Genomic DNA, 21,281 nt, shown 5'->3' with positions numbered 1-21,281 from the left:
AGTAGTGTTTCTTGATGCCTCACTTTTTTTCTCATGGTTCCTAATGATTTTTCTTCATAGCCTTTTTTAGTCTATAATTAAATATTTATGTGATTGACTCACATATAATTGACAAAAGTATGTCTGCTTTGCTTTCCTGTATCTTTGCCTCAAAAAAGGTACTCGGTATTTGTTGAATGAATAAGTAGATAATTGAATGCATGAATGAATGAAGTGGTATTTGAATTTACTTTCAAAGAGTGATTAGAGTTTTGGACAGACAGAGCAAATGAATGAGGAATTCAGTGTTTTGAACTGGAAAGTGGGAATCGTATTGCTCATATACTTTCAGAAGATTGGAGGAACTGGTTTTGGAAAAGTGTCTGGTTTTGAGTACACTTGGTATTGCTAAAGTTGAGGGGTGAATATCTAGCAGGCATTTAGAAATAAGGTACTGAAACTGAAGGGAGAGACTGATGCCAGAGATTTAGATTTGGGAGTTACCTGACTGAATACTAAGAAATCCATTCTTTCAGCAAATAAAGTGTTCCCTCACTGTGTGCCAGACAATTATGTTATAGGGAAGGTGAACCAAAGGCTGACTGACTTAAGGAGCCCTCCTTCTGATAGGAACCACAAGTGTGAGGCCTTGAGGATAATAAACACCTTTTTTTTTTTTTTTTTTTTTTTGAGGAATAATAAAGACATGACAGAAGACTGAGTGAGGTCAAAGAGAGGGAGAGCGGCGTGAAGTAAGTGGTGAGGCAGGGGAGGCCACATCATGTGGAGCTTTTGTGGACCATATAGGAAGCCTAGTATTTACTCAAAAGAATGATAGACTTTTGAAACCATAGAAAACTTTGAAACAGGAAAGTAACAAGCAGAAATTTATTTTTTAAAATAAAAGTTTATCATAGCTACTGTCTTGAGGATAGAGAGTGGCAAAGGAGGAACCAATGAAGAAGTGCTTACTTTCCTCCTTAAAAGATGGAGGCAGATAGGTTAGGGTATGGCAGTGGACATAGAATAGATGATGGATATATTTAAAGACTAAAACCAGTAAAATTCACTAGAGAAGGAAAGGAAGAGTGGGGAGACAGAACCCTAGAGCATATTTAGGGAGCAAAAGGAGAAGCCAGGAAAGGAGGACAGGGAGAAAGATTGGTCCTTGAAGTTAAAGGATAGTCCAACTACTGCATTTTCTGTGGAAGACAGAAGAAGGATCCAGTAAGAGATTCAGGAAGAAATGTCAGTAGGTCATCATCATGAGGAGGAGGTCATGAAGTTTGAGGACTTAGGAAAAGCTATGCATTTCTCCATCTGTTCATTGGTGACCTGGAGAAGAGCTTCTGTAGAGTGAAGTGGAGTTAATGAATGAATGTATGAAGAGGAAGTGAAGGCAGAGTGCCAGCTGCTTTCTTAGAGACTGGGAATGAAGTAAAAGGGACACAACAGAGCTCACTTTGCATAAACTTGTACAAAGAAGCCTGAGTGTGAAGGTTAGCTTTTAAAAACCAGGGCGCCAACATTTACTTAAGCAGCTCTCTATGCCTGTCACTGTGCTCGATACTGTACCCCGTCTATTCTATTTACTTTTTGTCTTTAAAAAATTTGCAAAATAAGCCAGGCATGGTGGCTCACGCCTGTAATCCCAGTTTCTCTGGAGGCTAAGGCAGGAAGATTACCAGTTCAAAGCTAGCCACAGCAACAGTGAGGTGCTAAACAACTCGGTGAAACCCTGTCTCTAAATAAAGTACAAAATAGGACTGGGGATGTGGCTCAGTGATCGAGTGCCCCTGAGTTCAATCCCTCATACCCCCTCATCCCCCCCCAAAAAGTTTGCAAAATAGTTTTGTACTATTTTATTAAACATTATATAATTTCCAAATTTTAGGGATGCATAAGGCTTTCCTTTGGGGTAGAAAAAGGAAATATGAGAACTCAAGTTTTTCTACAGCTTTACCTTACCCTTTGAAATTCCTTTTTAGTTTATGATTTAGATAGAACATAGTATATTTGTATAGGAGTACATGTCCAATTGCTGTTAAATATACAGTTCTGTTTTGTTTTGCTGCTGATCAAAAATGGAGGACTTTACTGAGGGATTTTTTAAAATATAGGGAGAGAAAATGAGGCAGAGGGTAGAGTGGAAAGTGAACTAGCCTGTAGTCTGTCTACACACCTCTCATCCTACTTTACAGATAAGAAACAGGACTAGAAATTTTTAATTTACCTGAGATCACACAACTAGTTAAGTGATACAACTAGAATTTGACTCCAGGTCTGTTTCACTCAAAAAATTTACCACCTTACCCTTTTCCTTCTTCATTTTCTTAAATGCTTTCTTATATTTTTCCATTTAATTCTCAATGATTCTGTAAGAAACATATTAAAATACCCATTTTGCAATTGAGGAATCTGAGGCACAGACAAAATGATTACTATTCTATGGCACCAGACGGACTTCTGATTTGTTCTTTTTTCACTTTACCATATTGCTTCTCAAAAGTAGGTGGAATCAGGGGGCTGGGGTTGTAGCTCAGAAGTAGAGTGCTGGCCTAGCATATGTGAGGCACTGGGTTCAATCATCAGCACCACATGAAAATAAATAAAGGTATTGTGTCCACCTACAACTTAAAAAAAAAAAAGAAAAGAAAAAGTAGATGGAATCAGATTGAATTGTTTTGGTAAAGTGAGGGGATTTCTAGTTTTATGACACAGAAGGATGAAAGAGGAGAATATAGTGGTTGGAGGTTACTTAGAGTAGAACATCGTATTAGTTCCCATTTGGGCCACTTAATCTGTTGTTAAGCGTTTGCATGAATGAAAAGACTATGAGCTCTGACTCTAGGCCTCATACTCCCTAACCCTGCATAGAATTGCTCTTTGAAAAGTTCTATGGGACATCAACCAGAGATGGATAAAAGTTTTTCAGAGCTAGTGATGGCTTGCCCCCAATTATATAATTTACTTGAGAACCCAGTTAAATAAAGTTTCTGAATTTTCTGCAATATGCAGGAATATAAAGGTGGGAGGAGTGGAGAAGAGTTCAGTAATCTGAAAAAGTTCAGAGAGTTCAGTGCAGGAATGGTGGATTGCAGTGGATTGTGTTGTTAAATGAAAGTTGTGTTTGAAATTTGTTCTTGTAATAAATATTTATTGTATTTTGGTTTGCTGAAAGGTATATTGGAATATGAAGGGGAAGGAATGCAGAAATGTGTAAGATGAAATCTTTGACCTCTAGAAGGTTAGAGAGGGAGAGGTGGAGGATGGAGGAGTATGGGAAAGAATACAAACTAGGGGAGTGGCATTTAGGTGGGGCTGGCTAGAGGGATGCCAAACGAGGTTCTCAGGAGGACTCCTCAGTTTTGGTTAGTATGTTCTAGGTTTGTTCTTGGGTTATATATAAAATGTATTTTGTTGGGTGTCTGGGAATGATGAGTCTTGGAGGCAGCATTGCATTTGGGGTTGAGTGATTGAGCTCAGAACAGAATGCCAATTTATTATTTTAAAGTGAAAATTTCCTTTCCTGTTAACAGGATTCGATTCTAGGGTTTGCTAGGATATTGCTCTTCGATATCAAGAGATCTGGGAAATCAAATTTAATAACATTAAGCTCGCTTGGTAAGCATGGATTAATAAACTGATTTGTGGGGCAGTTACAAAAAAGCTCAGATTGTTGATTGCTTACTATATGCTGGGTATTATAAGTATTTTGGGTACAGTAGAACATTTAATTTTCCCAGTGACCCTCCTGAAAAGTAGGCTCAATCATTTTTAACTTACAAGTGAGGAAACTAAGCCTCTGTTCAAACTGGTAAGAGGCTGAACCAAGATTTGAACCAAGTTCCTGTCTAAGAGCTCATACTCCTAGTTATCACTATGTGCTATTTTGCTGTTTCCATTTAAGCTTCATGAAATAAACTTGTTCTACTCCAGAGATAATGATGTGCCACCTAACTCTAGTATTTCTTTGCCTCGGGCAGTTCCAGAGTCCAAAGGTGCACCACGGCTTTTTCCTAGATTTTTCCAAAGTTTTTGGTTGACTACTCTTTAATATAGTGACAGTCTTTGCTTAAATGTATTAATACTGTTATTCAAGCCTTTTTGTTTTTTCTTTTAGTTTGATGTCTTTTCTCTTTGGAGAGACTTTATGTATCTGCACACGTTAATTTTATGTTGATTTCATTATCAAGTGTTTTGTTTTTTTAAATACTGTGGATTGACCTCAGGGGCTCTCTACTACTGAGCTACATCATCTCCAGCCCTTTGTATTTTTTGAGACAAGGTCTCCCTAAGTTGCCATGACTGGCCTATAACAGGTGATCCTTCTGCCTCAGGTGTGAGCCACTGTGCCAGTTAGGGGCCAAGTTTTTTTTTAGTTTCTTCTATCATGTTAGCTTCTCCCACTCCTCTTCCACTGGATTAAAATTCAGATTCTTAGGCTGGTTTCTGAATTCTCTCTGGCTCCAGTCCAGCTCTCTGATTTAGCTATGACTCTCTGAATTGCTAGCAATTATTAATACCCTCCCTCTCTTGATGTTTGCCTATGTCTCAAATCAAATCCAGTTACTCATTGTACTTACACATCCTTGATTTCCTCCTTGGGTGCCTTTGTTTCTGTTTTGCTTTTGTCTTACAGTTCACTCTTGGTACGAAGCCTCCTTTGTCTGATCCATTACTGGGAGTAATCATATCCTCAGAGTCTTGTAACAGAGGATTCTACTTACGCTGCCTTTATAGCACAGTACACTTTCTGCCATGCATTTCAATGGTTTGTGTACTTGCCTTTATTTCTCCTACCAGACCGTAACCTCATTGAGTAAGAACTGTGTGTTGACCTTTGTATTTGCCCTGGTGTATATAGTTCAGTTTCCTTCACATAGTAGGCGTTCAGTATTTGTCAGATGAATGAAGGATGGATGAACAGAATTTCAGATTTAAATTTCTGTGATTTAGATTTTCCCTCTTTTTCTTTCTCTCTCATTCCCTTTTCCTTGTTTTCTATTAAACTTGCTATGTTTTCCCATGCACTGACTCACTGCACTTCTTTCCTCCCCTTTCTTTACCCAGATTTTGCCTCATTCTTTCTCCATTAACAGCCACTGTGTGGGTGTGCCACATGTTGCTGGTCAGATCTCCTGTGTTCTCTTGTACCTTTCTCTTCTCCCTGTGAATCATATGACTAGCGTGGGAATTGAGTGATGATTACAGTAAGACCTTAATAAAAAGACCATGTATGAAGCACAGCCCTTATGGTTTGTTAGTATATTGCTTCCAAGGGGGGAATTTTCTGATTCTGTGTTTCAAGGGAAAGGGGGAAAAATTCTTGCATAGTAGATAAAGGCATATAATATTTGCACTGTGGGATGTCAGAGGCATCTATTTGACCAGAGAAATAATTCAGGAAGCTATAGTAGCTTCCACTGTTAATATTGAATCCTGAAATTTTTTCTACAGCTGGAAAAAACATTAGAGGTTAGTGTAGTCCAACCTTCCTCTTCCAGAGGAAACAGGCAATATGACTTGTCCATAAAAGCTGGGATATTTGTTGGTGAGTGTTTATTCCTAATACTGAATGTGGCTGGGAAACCACCAGCTCTTTGAGAGCAGTGGAAGTTAGGCTTAAAGTGAGAGGCTTCAGCCTTGAAGCTGCTGAGGGCCGCAGAAATACCAAGAGCAAACTGTTAGCGGGTAGCTGGTAGATTTGGGCTAGTGCATACCAGGAGGACCCTTTGAAGATTCTCAGTTTCTCCCTTCTGGGGTCTGTTCAGTGATGACCAGCTGATAGAAATCTATTCCTTCTGCATTTGGAAAGGGGCCAGTATTTAATTATAAAAGCATTTCCAACTTTTTTTGCTCCTTTTCCCAGCCCTTATATTCCAAATTTTGTTTCAGACTTCATTTCCTTATTTCAGCACTATTTATATTCGTTTTCCCCCACTTTGGGTGGTGTCGGTAATTGAACCAGTGGTGCGCTGAGCTGTGTTCACAGCCCTTTGATTTTTTTTTTTTTTTTTTTTTTAGACAAGAGTCTTGCTAGATTGTCTAGGCTGGCCTCATCTCCTGCCTTGGCCTCCTGAGTGGCTAGGATTAGAGTCAGGCTTGTGTTAAGTTTTTATTGTTTACTTTAGGACAAATGTCAGTATGAAACATGGGAGATCCAGAAAGTGTCTTAGAGGCTCGTGCTTGTTTTTGATGTTTGTTAGGTGAATCTTTTACCTAATTTGTAGAGTAATGGATTTTATTATCAATTGAAATACCATCCAGTAAGCCATTTGTCAGCACATATGAATAGGTTACCTGTTTGTCGAAGATCTAACACTGTTGGCCTAGGAGCAGTGGTGTAAAGAGATCAGACAGCCCCAAACAGGAAGTCCAGTGCAAACCAGGATGTGCTTTTCTTTCTTTTTTAAAAAAAAATATTTATTTACTTATATATCTTTAGTTTTAGGTGGATACATTAGTTTGTTTTTATGTGGTGCAGAGGATCTAACCCAGTGCCTCATGCATGCTAGGGGAGCACTCTACCACTGAGCCACCACCCCAGCCCCAAGGATGTGCTTTTCTTTACTGTAACTTGTGTGCCTGTGTTTTGAAACTTGCTGTGGTTAAAAAAGTCAGGCTGTTAATATTGGTGCTTGACTGAATAAATCTGTTTTTGGTTTGTGAAGAAACTAACATAATAGTCCTTTATGGCCTTTGCCTTGATGCATGTGCACATCTTAATTCTAGGGACCAGGTTATTCTTTCTTCCTGGGGCATGGTTGTTTTTCCCAGCTTACACCACACTCATGTGGTTTATGAACTGGAAGCAGAAAATTGACTGCTGGTCTGTTACTTTGGGTAGGTGTAGGACTCAATCTGTGTTTAGCTATTTATTCTTTTAATAACAATAGGAAATTTTAGCCTGCAATTCACCAGCCTTTTAAATAATAGTTTAATTTTGTTAGGTTCCAGGATTTCTAGCACACCTTTTTGAGTGTTTTCTGACCGTGGTAGTTTACAAATTACTTTACAAATTACAGAATGGGGGTTGTGAAGGTTTTATTAATCTTTGAATTGAAAATTTCATTGAATACTGGAGGCTGCATGAAATGCTAGCTGCTCAGTTGGCAAGTCTCTGGAGAAGCGGTTAAATAAGTAATTTGTTTAGGGTCACTCTGTTGGTAAACAATCTCAGAGACTTTTGTTTTTCCAAATTCTCTTTTTATTTTGAAATCTGCTTTATTACCTTCATTAGCAGACTAGGTTGGCTAAAGGATAACCACCTACAGGGAGTCACCTTGGGATCTTGGCGGATTATTGCAGTCCTGTGAGTTATTTCTGAACTGGTTCATTCTCTGGTCTCTAACCATACTTGCTGCAGGTATAGGTCTTGATAATGTTTTTTGTGCGTTTCATATCCCAGCCATGTCACAAAGAAGATTGCCTATCCTTCCAGTTTGCAAATCCAGGAGCAAAGGGATAAAGAAAAATGGGTGGAAAAAAAGGCACATCTGATCAGCAGGGATGGTCTGGGGACTTTGCAAGTGAAAATAGCAAGAAACTGCTTGATATTTACATGAGTGTTTTTTTTCCTTGAATCTATGGAGAAGTGGTAAAAATATACAATATTTTACACTTTGTTGTGGGACAGAGGCAAAGAGGAAAACTGAAGCCCAAATTAAGCATAGGTTTTCTTTACAAGGAGAGAATACAGTGAGAATACAAAGGTTTGTTGTGGTTTTGGTGGCATTCTATGAAATTGAAATCCATTTATTTCTGCTTCTTGGGATAAATATTGGGCATATTACATCCTGGCAGGAGCAGAAAATGTTCAGGAAGTCAGCATTATTTTTCAGATTGAGATTAAATATCGAACCAAGCTAAAGGTCTGTGGGAGGAGGTGGTACTTCATCTGAATTCATCCTCCATTTATCACAGAATCCCATTTTGGCCTCAGTGCAGTGTGAGCAGTTATGGTGCACCAGGTGGGGGCCAAAGGTGTACAGTCCATTCTTTGGATGTGGCCGGGAAGAAGGGTTGAGGAGCTAAGGGAGAAATTCTGAATTGTGTAGACTGCCTGGGAGGTGGATGACAAACTGAAACTCGTTAGTAGTGAGGGAGACTTGGGAGGAAATTCTATGAGGATGATAAACCACTTCTCACCACTTCTGAGAGACATTCTTAAAGGGAATATAAGTTTGTGTGTGTGTGTGTATGTGTGTGTGTGTGTAATTTTGAGCTAGTGGGAAAGGCCTGGGATCAGTCATTTAGTTCTTGGAGGATGGTTGGAGAACCAAATTGAATATGATTAAAAATATCGGTGTGTTTAAAGAAAAAAGTACAAATAGAGCAGGTAAATTTTAAGAACCTTAAAAAGTACTTTCTTTTAAGATTATTTATAGTTAACTTGTATTGAACACTTGTTAAGTCTTAGACTATGGGGTAAATACTTGACATGCAGTATTTTAAAAAAATTTTATTTATTTTTATGTGGTGCTAAAAATCGAACCCACTGCCTCATACATCCAAGCAAGCACTGTACCACTGAGACACAACCCCAGGATGCAGTATTTTATTCTTTTAAAAAAAATTTATTTTTTAGCTTTTAGGTGGATACAGTCTCTTTATTTTTTTATGTGGTGCTGAGGATCGAACCCAGTGCCTCAGATGTGCTAGGCAAGTGCTCTACTACTTGAGCCACAACCCCAGCCCAGTATTTTATTCTTTTCAATTATAATTGAAATATAACAGGTTCTGTTGTTTTAAGAAAATTTAAGTTATACTGAGGTTTAGTAAACCCTAGGATTTAGAGTCCTATTCATTCTTCATTACAGTGTTTGACCTCGTTAACTTTTGTGCAGTTCATTTTGGAAAGGCAGATTGCTTAACTTTGATCCTACTTGATCCTGGTCCTGAAGTGCTGCCTTTTCCCAGGGCACGGGAAGGCTAAACCCTCTGCTGTAGTCTCTGGCAGTGGCTGCTTTTTAAAAAAATCCTAGTTGCCCATTAGTCACTGTGATATTATCTTGTGAAAGTAGCTTCTTCAGGCAGAAGGTTCTGACAGGCATGTTTGATGCATCCTTTTTCCTGCACAGGACTACTGGGGGGATCAGAGTCTCTGTTCTCAAAGAGTTTTGTTATCCGTTTTGATGGAAAGAGTATTCTAATAGAAAAAGGATTCTATGGTAATTAAACTGCAGGTTTGTTAGAATAAACAGCATTGGTAGGAGATTTTACTCGAACTGCTTTCTTTCCTGATTGACTTTGCCCTTTGGGATAGAATGCCTGGGCTGAAATAAATGTGTAGGTTTCTCTGCTGCAGTGTTCAATCTGTCATTTTTCCTAAATGCCACACTAAGAAGCAGCCATTTAATTGGTCAGACCCCGGGGATGATATTTTGGCACAATTGGTTAGAATTACTTTTCCCTGAACTTCATAGCAGATGCTGAGCTCCCTCTGCAGATATTTGTCATGGACTAGTTGAAACCAGGGAGTTTCCAAGAACATTTATAACTTGTGATTATTATGTATGTTTTTCAGTTGTTTACAGCAGTTCCCACTTCAGGAAAAGAGCTCACCTACTGCTAGTAGAAAGTGTAGTCTCTTTCCTTTTCCTTTATTTATAATGTTATTTTAACACTTCATGCTCCAAGGCCTCTGGTATCGTATTTCTTATATCCTTTGGTTGCTTCTCCCTCTTTCTTGGTGAGTCAGGAATGACAGATAGGCTAAGCTCCACCCTGACCTGGTGTATTACTTTAGTAGGGTTGGTTTCTGTGATTTCTAGCATTTCTTTTCTCTGTTGTTTTCATATTCATTTGTATTCTTTGTGATTCCCATCACAGTGTCAGGACAATATGATTGGGAAGGCATTGAAACCAGCTGTGCCTTTTGATGCAAGAAAGGGATGGAAGAAGTGATGGCCAGTTCTTCTTCTAGGCTTTTCCTTTCTGGTTTTCTACTGTTGTAATAACTGACAACTTTAACATTTTTTCTGTTACATTTTAGGCCAAACTTGCCATTCTTTTATTGTTATCCAGTAATCTTAGCAGACATTTTCAAAATTATTGTCAGTATGCCTGAAGTGGGCATGTTACATACTCTTAGGTCTTTACTTAAAGGCGTTGCTATGGTTATATATATTTTAAACCCTTAGTTTGCTAATCATTTTAGAATCATATTGTGGAGTTTTCAAGCATGAATTTCTGCCCCTCCACCCCCACTCTTCACTCTATTGCTGTTACCTTTATTTAGTTCAGTGAATACATGGTGATTACACTTAGCTGTCATTAAGGCTGAGAATAAATACTCATTCTTGTTTCCTATTTCACCTTCCACAGTGTAACTCTAGGAGAAAAAGAATATATAGATCATTAGCTATGGTTAGATGTAGTGCTGTTAGAATGCTCATCCCCCAGACTGTAATCACCGTGAGAGATGTAGCACTTGCTAGTTGTTGGTCCTCCTGGATTTGCAGTAGTGTTCGCAGAGCATAGTGCTGAGCTGATACTCCAGTGAGTGAATTAGAGTTACAGGGAGATGTGTGGGATGCTATGAGAGCACATATGGGTCAGAGAAGGTCTCCTTGAGCTAGTGCTCCAGGATGAAGCATTAGCTTGAAGGGGATTCCTAAGGCCAAAATAAGCTTGGCATCTGAGGTATTGAAAGAATGGGGTATAGCTCAATGTAAGGCAGGGAAACTAAGGCCCTGAGTGCTGAAGATTTACTTTCATTGTAATTTAGTAGTTACTCTCAGTACAGTTGAGACAATTTTTAAAAGACTCCTTCTTGGCTGGGGATGTGATTAGTTCAGTGGTAGAGCACTTACCCTTGAGTATGCACAAGGCACTGGGTTTGATCTCCAGCAAAGCAAAAAAACAAACTATAAAAACCTACACAACTAGAATAAAGATGGGCAAGAATAGAAACTAAGATGCATCTTAGCTATGAAGTTGAAAATTGGCTTATTAATTAATTAATTAATTAATTTTGGTACCAGGGATTAAACTCAGAGGCACTTACCACTGAGCCACATCCCAGCCCATTTCTGTATTTTATTTAGAGACAGGGTCTCACTGAGTTGCTTTGTGCCTCACTTTTTGCTGAGGCTGGCTTTGAACTTGTGATCCTCCTGCCTCAGCCTCCTGAGCCACTGGGATTACAGGTGTGTACCACTGCGCCCTGCTTATCCTTAAGTTGTAGAAAGAGAAATGCAGATGATTCACAGATGTATAAATAAAAATTTTAGCTTTCTAAGGATGGTTTTTCTGTTTATTACACTATTATACTTTTTTAAATTCTTTGCAGTACTTGGGGATTGAGCCCATGGGCACTCTACCACTGAACTCCATCCCGGTCTTTTTTTTTTTTTCCATTTTGAAACAGGATCTCGATAAGTTGCTGAGGCTGGCCTTGAACTTGTGATCCTCCTGCTTTAGCTTCACAAATCGGAGGGATTACAGTTATCTAGTGCACTTTATAAAGTGTTCAAGTGTGGAATGCTTGGCTTGGTGAGTAGGTACCCCTTTTTGGTGTCTTTAGAAGTGGGGAGGAACTAGTATTAAATACTTGCTCCCTGTAAGCAAGCCATATTAGGTGATTTTCATTATCTTCTCTCACAGCAAAGCCCTTGAATTACTATTGCTAATTGTGGGTGGTATGGAAAGTGCAAGTAGCTTACTCTTTCTATATGATCCCCAAATAGTCAAAGACCTTGTACTCACCATCTTCAACCTCTAGCTTTGTGACTCTGATCCAGTTAATAAACCTCAGGGCCCCAAGTCAGTGTTCACAAAATAAGCATTTTAATTCTGATTTTTGTAGGATTATTATGTTAAATGAGATGTTAGATGCAGACATAACTCATTTGGCATATATTAGATGTTTTGGAGTGTTTTCACTTTGTTCTTACAAAATAAAATTTTCTAGGATCATCTGAAAAGAGAAGTTTAAGGAACCTTAAATATGAATAGCTCCTCTAATTTTCTGTTTGCTGCTTGAAGGAACAGCACAGAAGATTATCTCACTCCTACAGATTCAGTACTTTATATTAAAATATAATTTGAGGAGTGGATAAGAGGAGCCCCTAGGCCTAGTGTCTTTAAAGTCACTGACATTGATGTTCATGGAGGTTCTGGAAGCTGGCTTGGAGAGAGGCAGACATTAATTCATATTAACTTCGGGCCTTATTAGAATGCCTGCATTTTCGTCACTGTCCTCTCTTTAATGGAAGATTGAAAAAACCAGTAAAAGTATGATCATCTCTGTACTCAGCACCTCTTACAGAAGATGTGCTGCCAGGTGTAGGGAAGTCTATTCCGGTTATTCTGAAGCTCAGAGAGAGAACTCATTCAATTTGTCTCACTCAGCATGAAAGCCAGGATTTAAGGTAAAGTCTGACTGGTTCTAAAACCAAAGTAAAACATATTTGGGAACAACTTTTCACCTCCAAACTGTTTTGTCTTCTAAAAATTTATCCTTCAAATAAAATTCTTATCTAGGAAATATGTACTATCCATTACCCACATCCATAGGACTGCCTTGGAGGATGGAAGACATCTGTTAGGATTTAAAGTCCTTGGAAGTGTTTTCCTCTGCTGAGTTCCAGCCTTGTGAAACATGCTTTGTTTATGTCTGGCCCAGGTACCACTTCAGCAGGGCTGTTTATTTTGATTGAGCTTTGGGTTCTAAAGTTCCACTGTCCACTTGTCTCCTCTGTGACTTAGGTGTTCTGAATTCTTTATTCCTAAATAAATATTTCAGAAAGAATCTCAGTATCAGAGAGAACATGCTACATTGTCCCACACCCAGCCAATGAGACCAGTTGGTAATGTGGTTCACTCTGCAGGTTGCTTACTTACAAGTACAACAGTAGTCACCCTATTTTATGCTTATTGTATTGTCACCAGCATTTTAAATCTTCCCCAATTGGGGTGGCCACTGAAGGTGGGTTTACTGGAAAATTCTAGTTGCAACTCTGAGATTCTGTTTTAAATTTAACAGTGTCAAGGGAGTTCAAGTTTCTTGCCTGACCACTTATTTTTAAAGGCAGACAGCCTTCCAAGTTGAGAGATGATTTTAAATTTCAGGTGAGTTCTCCAGAAACAGATGATTCTATATCATGTAGGTGGCATGAGCTTTTTTTTTTTTTTTTTGGTACTTGGGATTGAATTTTTTTTTTTTTTTTTTTTTTTGGTACAGGGCCACTCTACCACTGAACTACACCTTGAGTCCTTTATTTTTATCTTGAGATAGGGCCTTGTTAAGTTGCCCAGGCTAACCTCAAATTTGTGATCCTCCTAGCTCACCCTCAGAAGTCACTGGAATTATGGGTGTGTGTCATCATGCGCAGCATGTCATCACCTTTGTCGGGGCCCTTCTCACCCTCCCCCCACCTCCTAGTGCCTTGGGTGGTAGGAAACAAGCTCTTCGTGACCAGAGAGAGACTGTGGGCTTTCCAGTCGAGTCACTTTTAAATATATGGGTGGTTGCCATTTTAAAATTATAACTTGTGGTTTAATAATTTTTTGATGTACTGTTTATCAAATGTTTACTAATGTTGAAGTATTTTGTGTTATTTCTTATTCTTACAGTTATCCTCCTAGATGGGTATAGAGATGAGGTGAGGTATATGTATATATTCTACACACACACACACACACACACACACACACACACACATGTATATAGGTGAGGAAACAGATGCAAAAAGTTAGGTAACCTGTCTAAGGTTAGCTGCCCTTCATTTTTCATTAAGAATTTTTCCTTCTTACAGTCATTTTATAACTATATTGAGAAAATGCTTATGATCCCAAGGAAAGAACTAGTACTTGAATGTTCTCAGACCTTAGTCTGTTCATTCCACAAATTATTTGGGTGCTTACAATAAAGTGGCACTGGGCTGATTGCCCCAGGTTTAAAAAAAAAAAATGATGATAAACAAGGTTCTTGCCCTGAGAGGTAGACTGTGAACCAAAAATATGATTACAGATTATGATAGTTCTGAAGGAAAGCAACAGACATGAGCAAGTATGTGGAACTGGTGCCAAGAGACATGGTGCTTGAGATCAGAGCATGCGAAGGAGCAGTAGAGGCAGGAAAGAAAGCATAGAGACCCACCCACAGCTTGAGGAGCTGAAGATTCACTATGCCTGGAAGCTTTGTGAGAAAAGGAGCACAGCAAAGTCTTAACCATGTGAGGAGTGGGGCTTTTCATTCTAAAATGCAACAGGGCTCTATTAAAGAACTGCAAGTATCTATGTGGGAAGGAAGGGAGAGGATGATGCCTTATGGAGAAAGAACTGGAGAGCAAAAGGAATTGAAGCTACTTGAGAGACTATTCTTTCCTCCTAGAAGCCACTCTAGAGTCTGGAAATGTAGTAGGACACAAAGTCCCTGCTCTCAGGGAGTTTCTAGTCTAGTGAGAAAAGGCAGTTAGCAAGCAAGTGGATAATACCAGCTAGTACCAAGTGTTTGCAATACATGAGATTAGAAAGTGACATTGAAGCTGAGGGTTGGATGACAAGAAGGAGCTAAGCAGGTAGAGTTCTGGGGAAAATAGTCCAGGCAGAAAGAATAACAGCAAACTCAAAGACCTAAGGAATGAAACATAAGTAAGTAGCAGATGAAACATGAGTTAGCCCACTGTCATGGTGGGGAGATGAAAAGAGGAATCCAAATCTGGAGCTTTAGAAAGGTATCAAAAGCCACCTGAGGTAGAATGTGGGCACCCAAGGCAGTTGCCAACATTTGAGGACAGAGTTGGAAGACCCAAGTTGATGGTATTCATTTACACTTCTATCAGCAGTGTTTGAGTTCTAGCTGCCCTACATCCTTACCATTGCTTGCTGGAATCTCTCTTCTCTTCACCCATTTTTATGGGTGGTGGTAACGCATACTGGGTGTAATTTGTATTTGTCTTATGATAAGGAAGAGTTTTTAAAACACAGCAGATCCTGGAGCATGCCTGTATGCTGATAGGAAAGCTCTAGTAGAGCCGGAGAGCCAGATCCCAGATCCCAGAGGGGGATGGGTTGCAGGGTAGACAGATGACTTTTTTTTTTTTTTTTTTTTGGTACTAAGGGGAATGAACCCAGGGGTGCTTAACCACTGAGCCATATCCCCAATCTTTTTTATTTTGAGACAGGGTCTCACTAAGGTACCCAGGGCCTTGCTAAATTGCTGAAGCTGGCTTTGAACTTATGATCCTCCTACCTCACCCTCCTGAGTCATAGGTGTGTGCCACCATGCCTGGTTAACTTTTTTTTTCTTTTTTTAAATCAAAGTATTTCCCTTGTAGCCTATTTAGCATAGGCTTCAGGGTCTATGGGACCTAAGTTTAGATCTTAGCTTGGCTAACTTCTGGCTGTGACATTTAACAAGTTCTCTAAGCCTTGGCTTTACCTGAAAGCAAGAACTAATCAACCTTGTCAGAATCACATGAGAATACTAGGTAAAGGACCTAGCTCAGTGCCTGGCAGATAAGAAGCATTCTTCTAGTGAATGCTTTCTCCTTCTCAAAATCTGTAATTATCAATAATTTCAGGGAGGCTTAGCTAAGCCATATTGATAGGCCTTTCACAGCGTTCTGTTCAAAGCCTTTGCAATTGTACTTTAATTGCTTTTTAAGGATAATATACAAGATGAAGCTAAGCCCATTCTGAATTAATGATCTGTAAGGTGGGATACTTTCCTTTATATACTTATAGCATAGATGCTTTTAAACATTCCAGAAATACATTAGTGACAATAAATAGGTGTGCCATCCTCAATAAAGTGGTGATGATTCTGTAAGATTTGCTGTCCAGCCCTTTCTGACTTTACATGTCAAAGAATATTTCTTTGAGGTTTGGGGGCATTTTAGTTAGTTATTTTTCAGGGATTTTGGTATAGTCTTACATGCTGTGTTTACTGTACATCTGTTAGTTCCAGGATTTAGCTGACTTTGCATCTGTGTAACACCTTTTGTTTGCAGAACTACTTTTGTGCACAGGGTTGAACAGATTGTATAAAAATTTGGGGACTTTATTGCCTTAGTTTTTGATGGTTAGAAAGGTGGTTTGGAGTTACATTGCAAACTAGGATGACCCTTCTATTCTCTTCTCCCTTTCTTAGGAAAGCCAGTAACAGCCACTGATCCACTTTAAATTATTGGCCATGGGCAGGTGAACAAGTAGAGAAGTGTTTTAAAATTATTTAGGGATCTGGGACTTAATAGGAAGCAATCACATTATCTACCCTCTTGCCTCTAACTGAACCTGCCTGCAAGAGGTCATTTATCTTACTCTGTTATTAAGTATAATTTTCCCATTTAGCAGGGCTAAGTCTCCCAAGAAATACCAGCATACCTATCAAATCGTCAAAATCCTATGTACTGGCTAGCCATTCTTGCCTCTCAACACAGGGTTCTTCCACAAGGAATAGTAAATTTTTCTTATCTCCCCCCCCCCACCCCCACCCCCGCCCCGCATCTGATCCTACAACTCCTATCTTTCTCCCATTAGGCAGAGTGGAAGAGGAGAACTTGAAATTTCAGACAAGGACAACAGGAGAGCAGTCAAACTGTTCTTGAGGATTAAATTACCAAGTCCATCTTTTCAGAAGAGGGGGAAGAAAGCCTGGGAAGGAATTTTCAAGCACTCAGTGAAGACATGATACTGATTTTCTTTTAAGATCAGGAAGAGCTTTGCAGGTCAGAGAGTGAAGTTTTTCAAAGTGTAGCACTTACCACACCTCACTGTTGTCTCCACTTCAGTCCTTTAGCTACATCAGATGCTGTGTGCATGTCTATTTAGTGCTGAGGGGTGAAAAGAATATCCCCAAGAAAAAAGTGTTTAGCTTGCGTGTCACTGTCTACATTACAACCTCCTGTGCCCTGAAATTATCCTGAATGCAGTTGTTATTTAGGCTTAGAGCTTGCTGGTTTGGCAGGAGAGTACTTGTATATGATCACATTAGCAAATGTTTCTTTTTTGGTATTCAAATATCTGTCAAAAAGAATAAAATCCTTGTCTACTGACTTCAGTGACCCTGTTCTATTAGACCTAGGTGGTCTGAGGTATTTTTAGCACTGAGACTCTTGACATCAGCCTCCTCCTTCCTGTAGTCATCCCCTTTCCCACATATACATACCTAGATTAAGAGACTTTGTTCTCCACCCGAACATGGGACCTTTGGGATCACAGAAAGGCAAATTTCATGTCTTCTTTTTTAAAATATTGTTTAGTTATCAATGGATGTTTATTTTATTTATTTATATGTGGTGCTGAGAATCAAACCCAGTGCCTCACACATGCTAGGCAAACGCTCTACCACTGAGCCCTAAACCCTGCCCCCAGATTTTATGTCTTCTCACAGAACCCAGTAACCAGATATCTGGACAGGCTGATGGCTTTTTTTTTTTTTTTTGGCGGGGGGGGGGGCGCCATCAGGATGGCACAGTGAAGCTACAGTATCTTTCTGGGGCTACAGACCTCTTGGGTAAGATCTTGTCCAATTGCTTTTTGTATCCTTGATGTTGGTGCTTCCCAAGTGCTTGCTAAAGCATGTGGATTTCAATAACATACAGCCTTCAGGTTGCCCCCACCCTACTGTTTGTGCTTTACCAAGTGTGTCTGCTCATTTTGTGGCAGAGCTTTTACTTCTTAAGGAATCTACACATTGTAATTTTCCTATGTAGAAGAAACATCTTTTCTTTTTTCTTCTTGTCTTTTTTTTTTTTTGGTGTGGATCAAACCCAGGGCCTTGTGCTTGCTAGGAGAGAGCTCTACCACTGAACTATAACCAAAAGAGTTTATTTTCTTCTATAGCTAAGTGTATTTCCTCTTTCCTTTTTATTTCATTCTTTTATCTTTCTATTGCTAATGCTGTGAACTTCTCTTTGGTTTCATCTGCCTTTACCTCTCTGCTCCTCTCTGGTGAAAGAGGTAATCCTTCTCCTGCCCAAGAGTAGTCTACCTCTTAGTCTAATCACCTGATTGCTTTTCTTCCTTCTCTTGGCCCTTTAGCCCTTCATTGATTCCCAGCTTCCCTTCTTTACAGTCTCTTTGTCTTGTGGGTTTCCTCTGCAGTCTCTGAATATGTCTACATTTATCTTGGTGATCCTCGGTGCTCTTTAGTTAACTGCCTTCTCATGATCAAGTTTCTTGAAAGAATAATTTATTTTTAGAATCTTGCAAGTCTCACTTCTCATTTCCTTTCTAGTCTGTGGTTATCAGTTGGTTTTCTTTTTGCTACTGGGAAGTGAATGCAGGGGTGCTCTATTAGTGAGCTACATACCCAGTCCATTTTATTTAATTTATTTTTTGTTGGGAGCTGTTACTTGGGATTGAATTCGGGGGCACTCAACCACTGAGCCACAATCCCAGCCCTATTTCATATTTTATTTGGAGACAGGGCCTCACTGAGTTGCTTTTCCTAAGGCTGGCTTTGAACTCGTGATCCTTCTGCCTTAGCCTCCTGAGCTGCTGGGAGGGTGCCTCTCACATTCCCAGTCCATTTTATTTTATTTTTTAGTTTTTTTCTTTTTTTTATTTTATTTTTGAGTTACAGTTGGATACAATACCTCAGCTCATCATCTCAGCCTTGCACCTGCTGTCCTCCACACGACAGATGCCTCCTCCTGAGAGCATTATCCCAGTAAATAAATTCACTGGTTTTCTTGTTGTGAATTAGGAGACCCTTGCATTTGTCCTGTACTCCTTTTTCTCTCCTTCAATTGACACATCCTGCTAATTCTGTCAGAGATCTGTCTGTCCCTTTCTTTTAAGTCTGCATTCTCATATCTTGCCTGTACTACTCTAGCAGTTTCCTGCTCCTAACCTTCTCCTTGCTGATCTGTCCTCTACACTGACTAGTACTATATGTGCACTCTCATGTGCAAATAACATCATAAAACCTCGCTGCCTAAAGACCCCAGCTGTGTCCCATTACATATAAGGTAAAGACCAGATTCCTTACCTTGGAATATGAGGTCTTCCCTGTTTATTTAACTTGTGTGCCCTTATCTATCCCACCCCATCTTACTCCCACCCTTCACCAACCAAGCATTTTGTAGTTTCTCTAATGACATGGTGCATGCCTTTTTTTTCTTTTTCTTATAAGTTTCTTCTATTCCTTACTTCCTGGTAAATTCCTGCCTATTCTCACATCAGGATGTGGTACCTCACTTGAAAAGTCTCTCTGGTCTTGCCTCTGCCCCTATAGAGCTATCCTTCTATCATTGTAGCCCTCCACCCTCAGGCATAAGCCTCCCTTAAAAAGCAGGGACCACCCTGAAATTTCAATTTTTGGTTTTGCAGTTTTAATTCTCTGACCCAGCTATGGGTTTCTTGAGCATAGGTACTAATTAAGCCTTACTCACCTAACACTGGGAAGGGTAGGTGGTTTGCTTCAGTAAAGGTTACAGGCATATGTGAATGTGAAGAGCTTTTAGTAAAAATTGGTGAATCACCTACAATCTTGTTCCCTTTCAGGAGACAAGCCCAGAAAGCCAAGAGATAATTGTGGTGAAACCTCAAGATTTACTTTATATCTTACCTTCCCAGATAAGTTGTAATTAAAGGAATCGTTATAATGCAGATAGCAACAACTAATGTTTATTTAGCGCTTTATGTTCTGTGGAATGTCCAGAGGAGAAACATGAAGTAGAGAAGGGTGCAGCCTACTAGAAGAAGACTACAGCCCATGAGCAGTCAAGCAGGCCTTGGGCCCCAGACCTTCTGATTCCAGAGCCTGTGTTCTTATCATTACACGCTGTCTCCAATGTGTCTACCAACATGTGATTTAAAGAATTAACAAAGTTCCTTTTTTCAGAGGGATACTCTCCTCCATTGTCCTCATTCTCTTGTCAACAAAGAGTTCATTTACTTTATCACACACACACAGGCACACACAGTGTGATGAACTTTTTGCTTCGTTATTCCCTGTGAACTCATAATTTCAAGGAAGGCAGATGAGGTCTTTGTCTTCTGGGAACTTAGAATCTTCAGACAAGCAATACTGAATCTGAGAGAAATGTTTTTGATGTGCAGGAAATTGAATGAGTATGTGGTTAGTGAAGATTTAAATATTGTATGTGACTCATTTGTTCAGCAGTCCTTGTTGAGCCACCTGTCTGACTAAGAACTGTAAGACTGTTACATTCCCTTTTCTCATAAGGGTTGCAGGCAAGTAGTCATAGACAGGTATTAATAAGACATGTCTACCAAAGAGAATGACTTGTATTGCAGGTGTATTGAGGCCTAAGGTTAACCTGGGGACCTAGAGGTTACTTCCTCTAACTGACCTTGTTCTTTCTTCTACAAGTCGACCAAGGGGTGCCTCCTAGTTCCTTCCAGCTTATCATGTCTTTTACTATGAAGGTGCCTTTGTTAAAACCATGAGTCAGGCAACAGAACAGAAAGTATCATTCTTTTATGTGAACTAATTATTCAATAATAAGGCTAAATGTTTCATTTATTATCTCTGTAAGCAGAGAGTTCAGGCTCAGAATGTCCATAATGACTGTCTTCCTCTGCTGTGGAAAACACCCATAGGTCACAGCTATGCTTCATATTCTAGTGGGCTCTCTTAGTATCTTTATAGGTGATCTGATATTTGAGAGATTGAATTCTCTTTTTGATCATAAAAATCATCAATCCTCTTGCCCCCAGTACCAGTATTTGATGTGTAAAGCAGGAATAATAATCCAAAACTTCTTAAACCCTCAGAGGCACTGATTCAGCAAGGAAGCAAACATTCGTTGAACATCTGCTTCAGGCACAGGGCTGGTAGGGTACAGTACAGATGGGAATGAGAAGTAGTCCCTGCCCTTAAAGAATTTATGACTTCGGGGTAGAGAAGAAATCACCTGTGTAAGAAACTGTTATAAGTGCTGTCCTAGTAGTTTACCTGGAATTAGGGGCACATATGTAAGAGTAGCTGGTTTTACAGACTGGCAAGGGGGGAAATGAGAGGACAACATGGCGTAAGGAAGAGGACCTGAGATGTAGAGTCAGAAAACCTAGGGTTTTAGAATCTAAGCACTCAGATTAGCTTTCTCTCTGATTTAGCTCTCTGTATTTGATTATTTGAGCCTGAGTTGCTTTATCTATGTATTTTTTTCATTTTCTTTTTGTTACCCAGGGATTGAAAGCCACTGAGCCATATCTCCTGCCCCCAGCCCTTTATTTTTTTCTTGAGACATGGTCTCACTAAGTTGCTTAGGGCCTCGATAAGTTGCTGAGGCTGGCTTTGAACTTAGATCCTTTTGCCTCAGCCTCCCAACCTGTTGAAATTACAGGCATGTGCCACTGCATCGTGTTTTGTTTGTTTG

General features: G+C 39.6%; 1 protein-coding gene across 8 annotated transcripts in view; it reads left to right on the top strand.

Moving 5' to 3' along the window:
* The window catches only part of RFFL (ring finger and FYVE like domain containing E3 ubiquitin protein ligase), a 96,096-nt gene that overhangs the window by 25,889 nt on the left and 48,926 nt on the right, over positions 1–21,281 (top strand). The window contains exon 1 of one of the 8 annotated variants that reach the window (XM_081271100.1): positions 11,360–11,478. The exons of the other annotated variants lie outside the window; for them this stretch is intronic. The gene's annotated coding sequence lies outside the window, so the exon portion shown is untranslated. Of the gene's footprint in view, positions 1–11,359; positions 11,479–21,281 lie in introns of those variants that run through there. 8 annotated transcript variants of the gene reach the window in all.

Source organism: Spermophilus citellus (genome assembly GCF_964194105.1).
Source record: "Spermophilus citellus genome assembly, chromosome: 17".
NCBI classification, from domain to species: domain Eukaryota; kingdom Metazoa; phylum Chordata; class Mammalia; order Rodentia; family Sciuridae; genus Spermophilus; species Spermophilus citellus.
The sequence above is the reverse complement of the archived record's forward strand: the minus strand, read 5'-3'. Positions and strand labels throughout refer to the sequence as shown.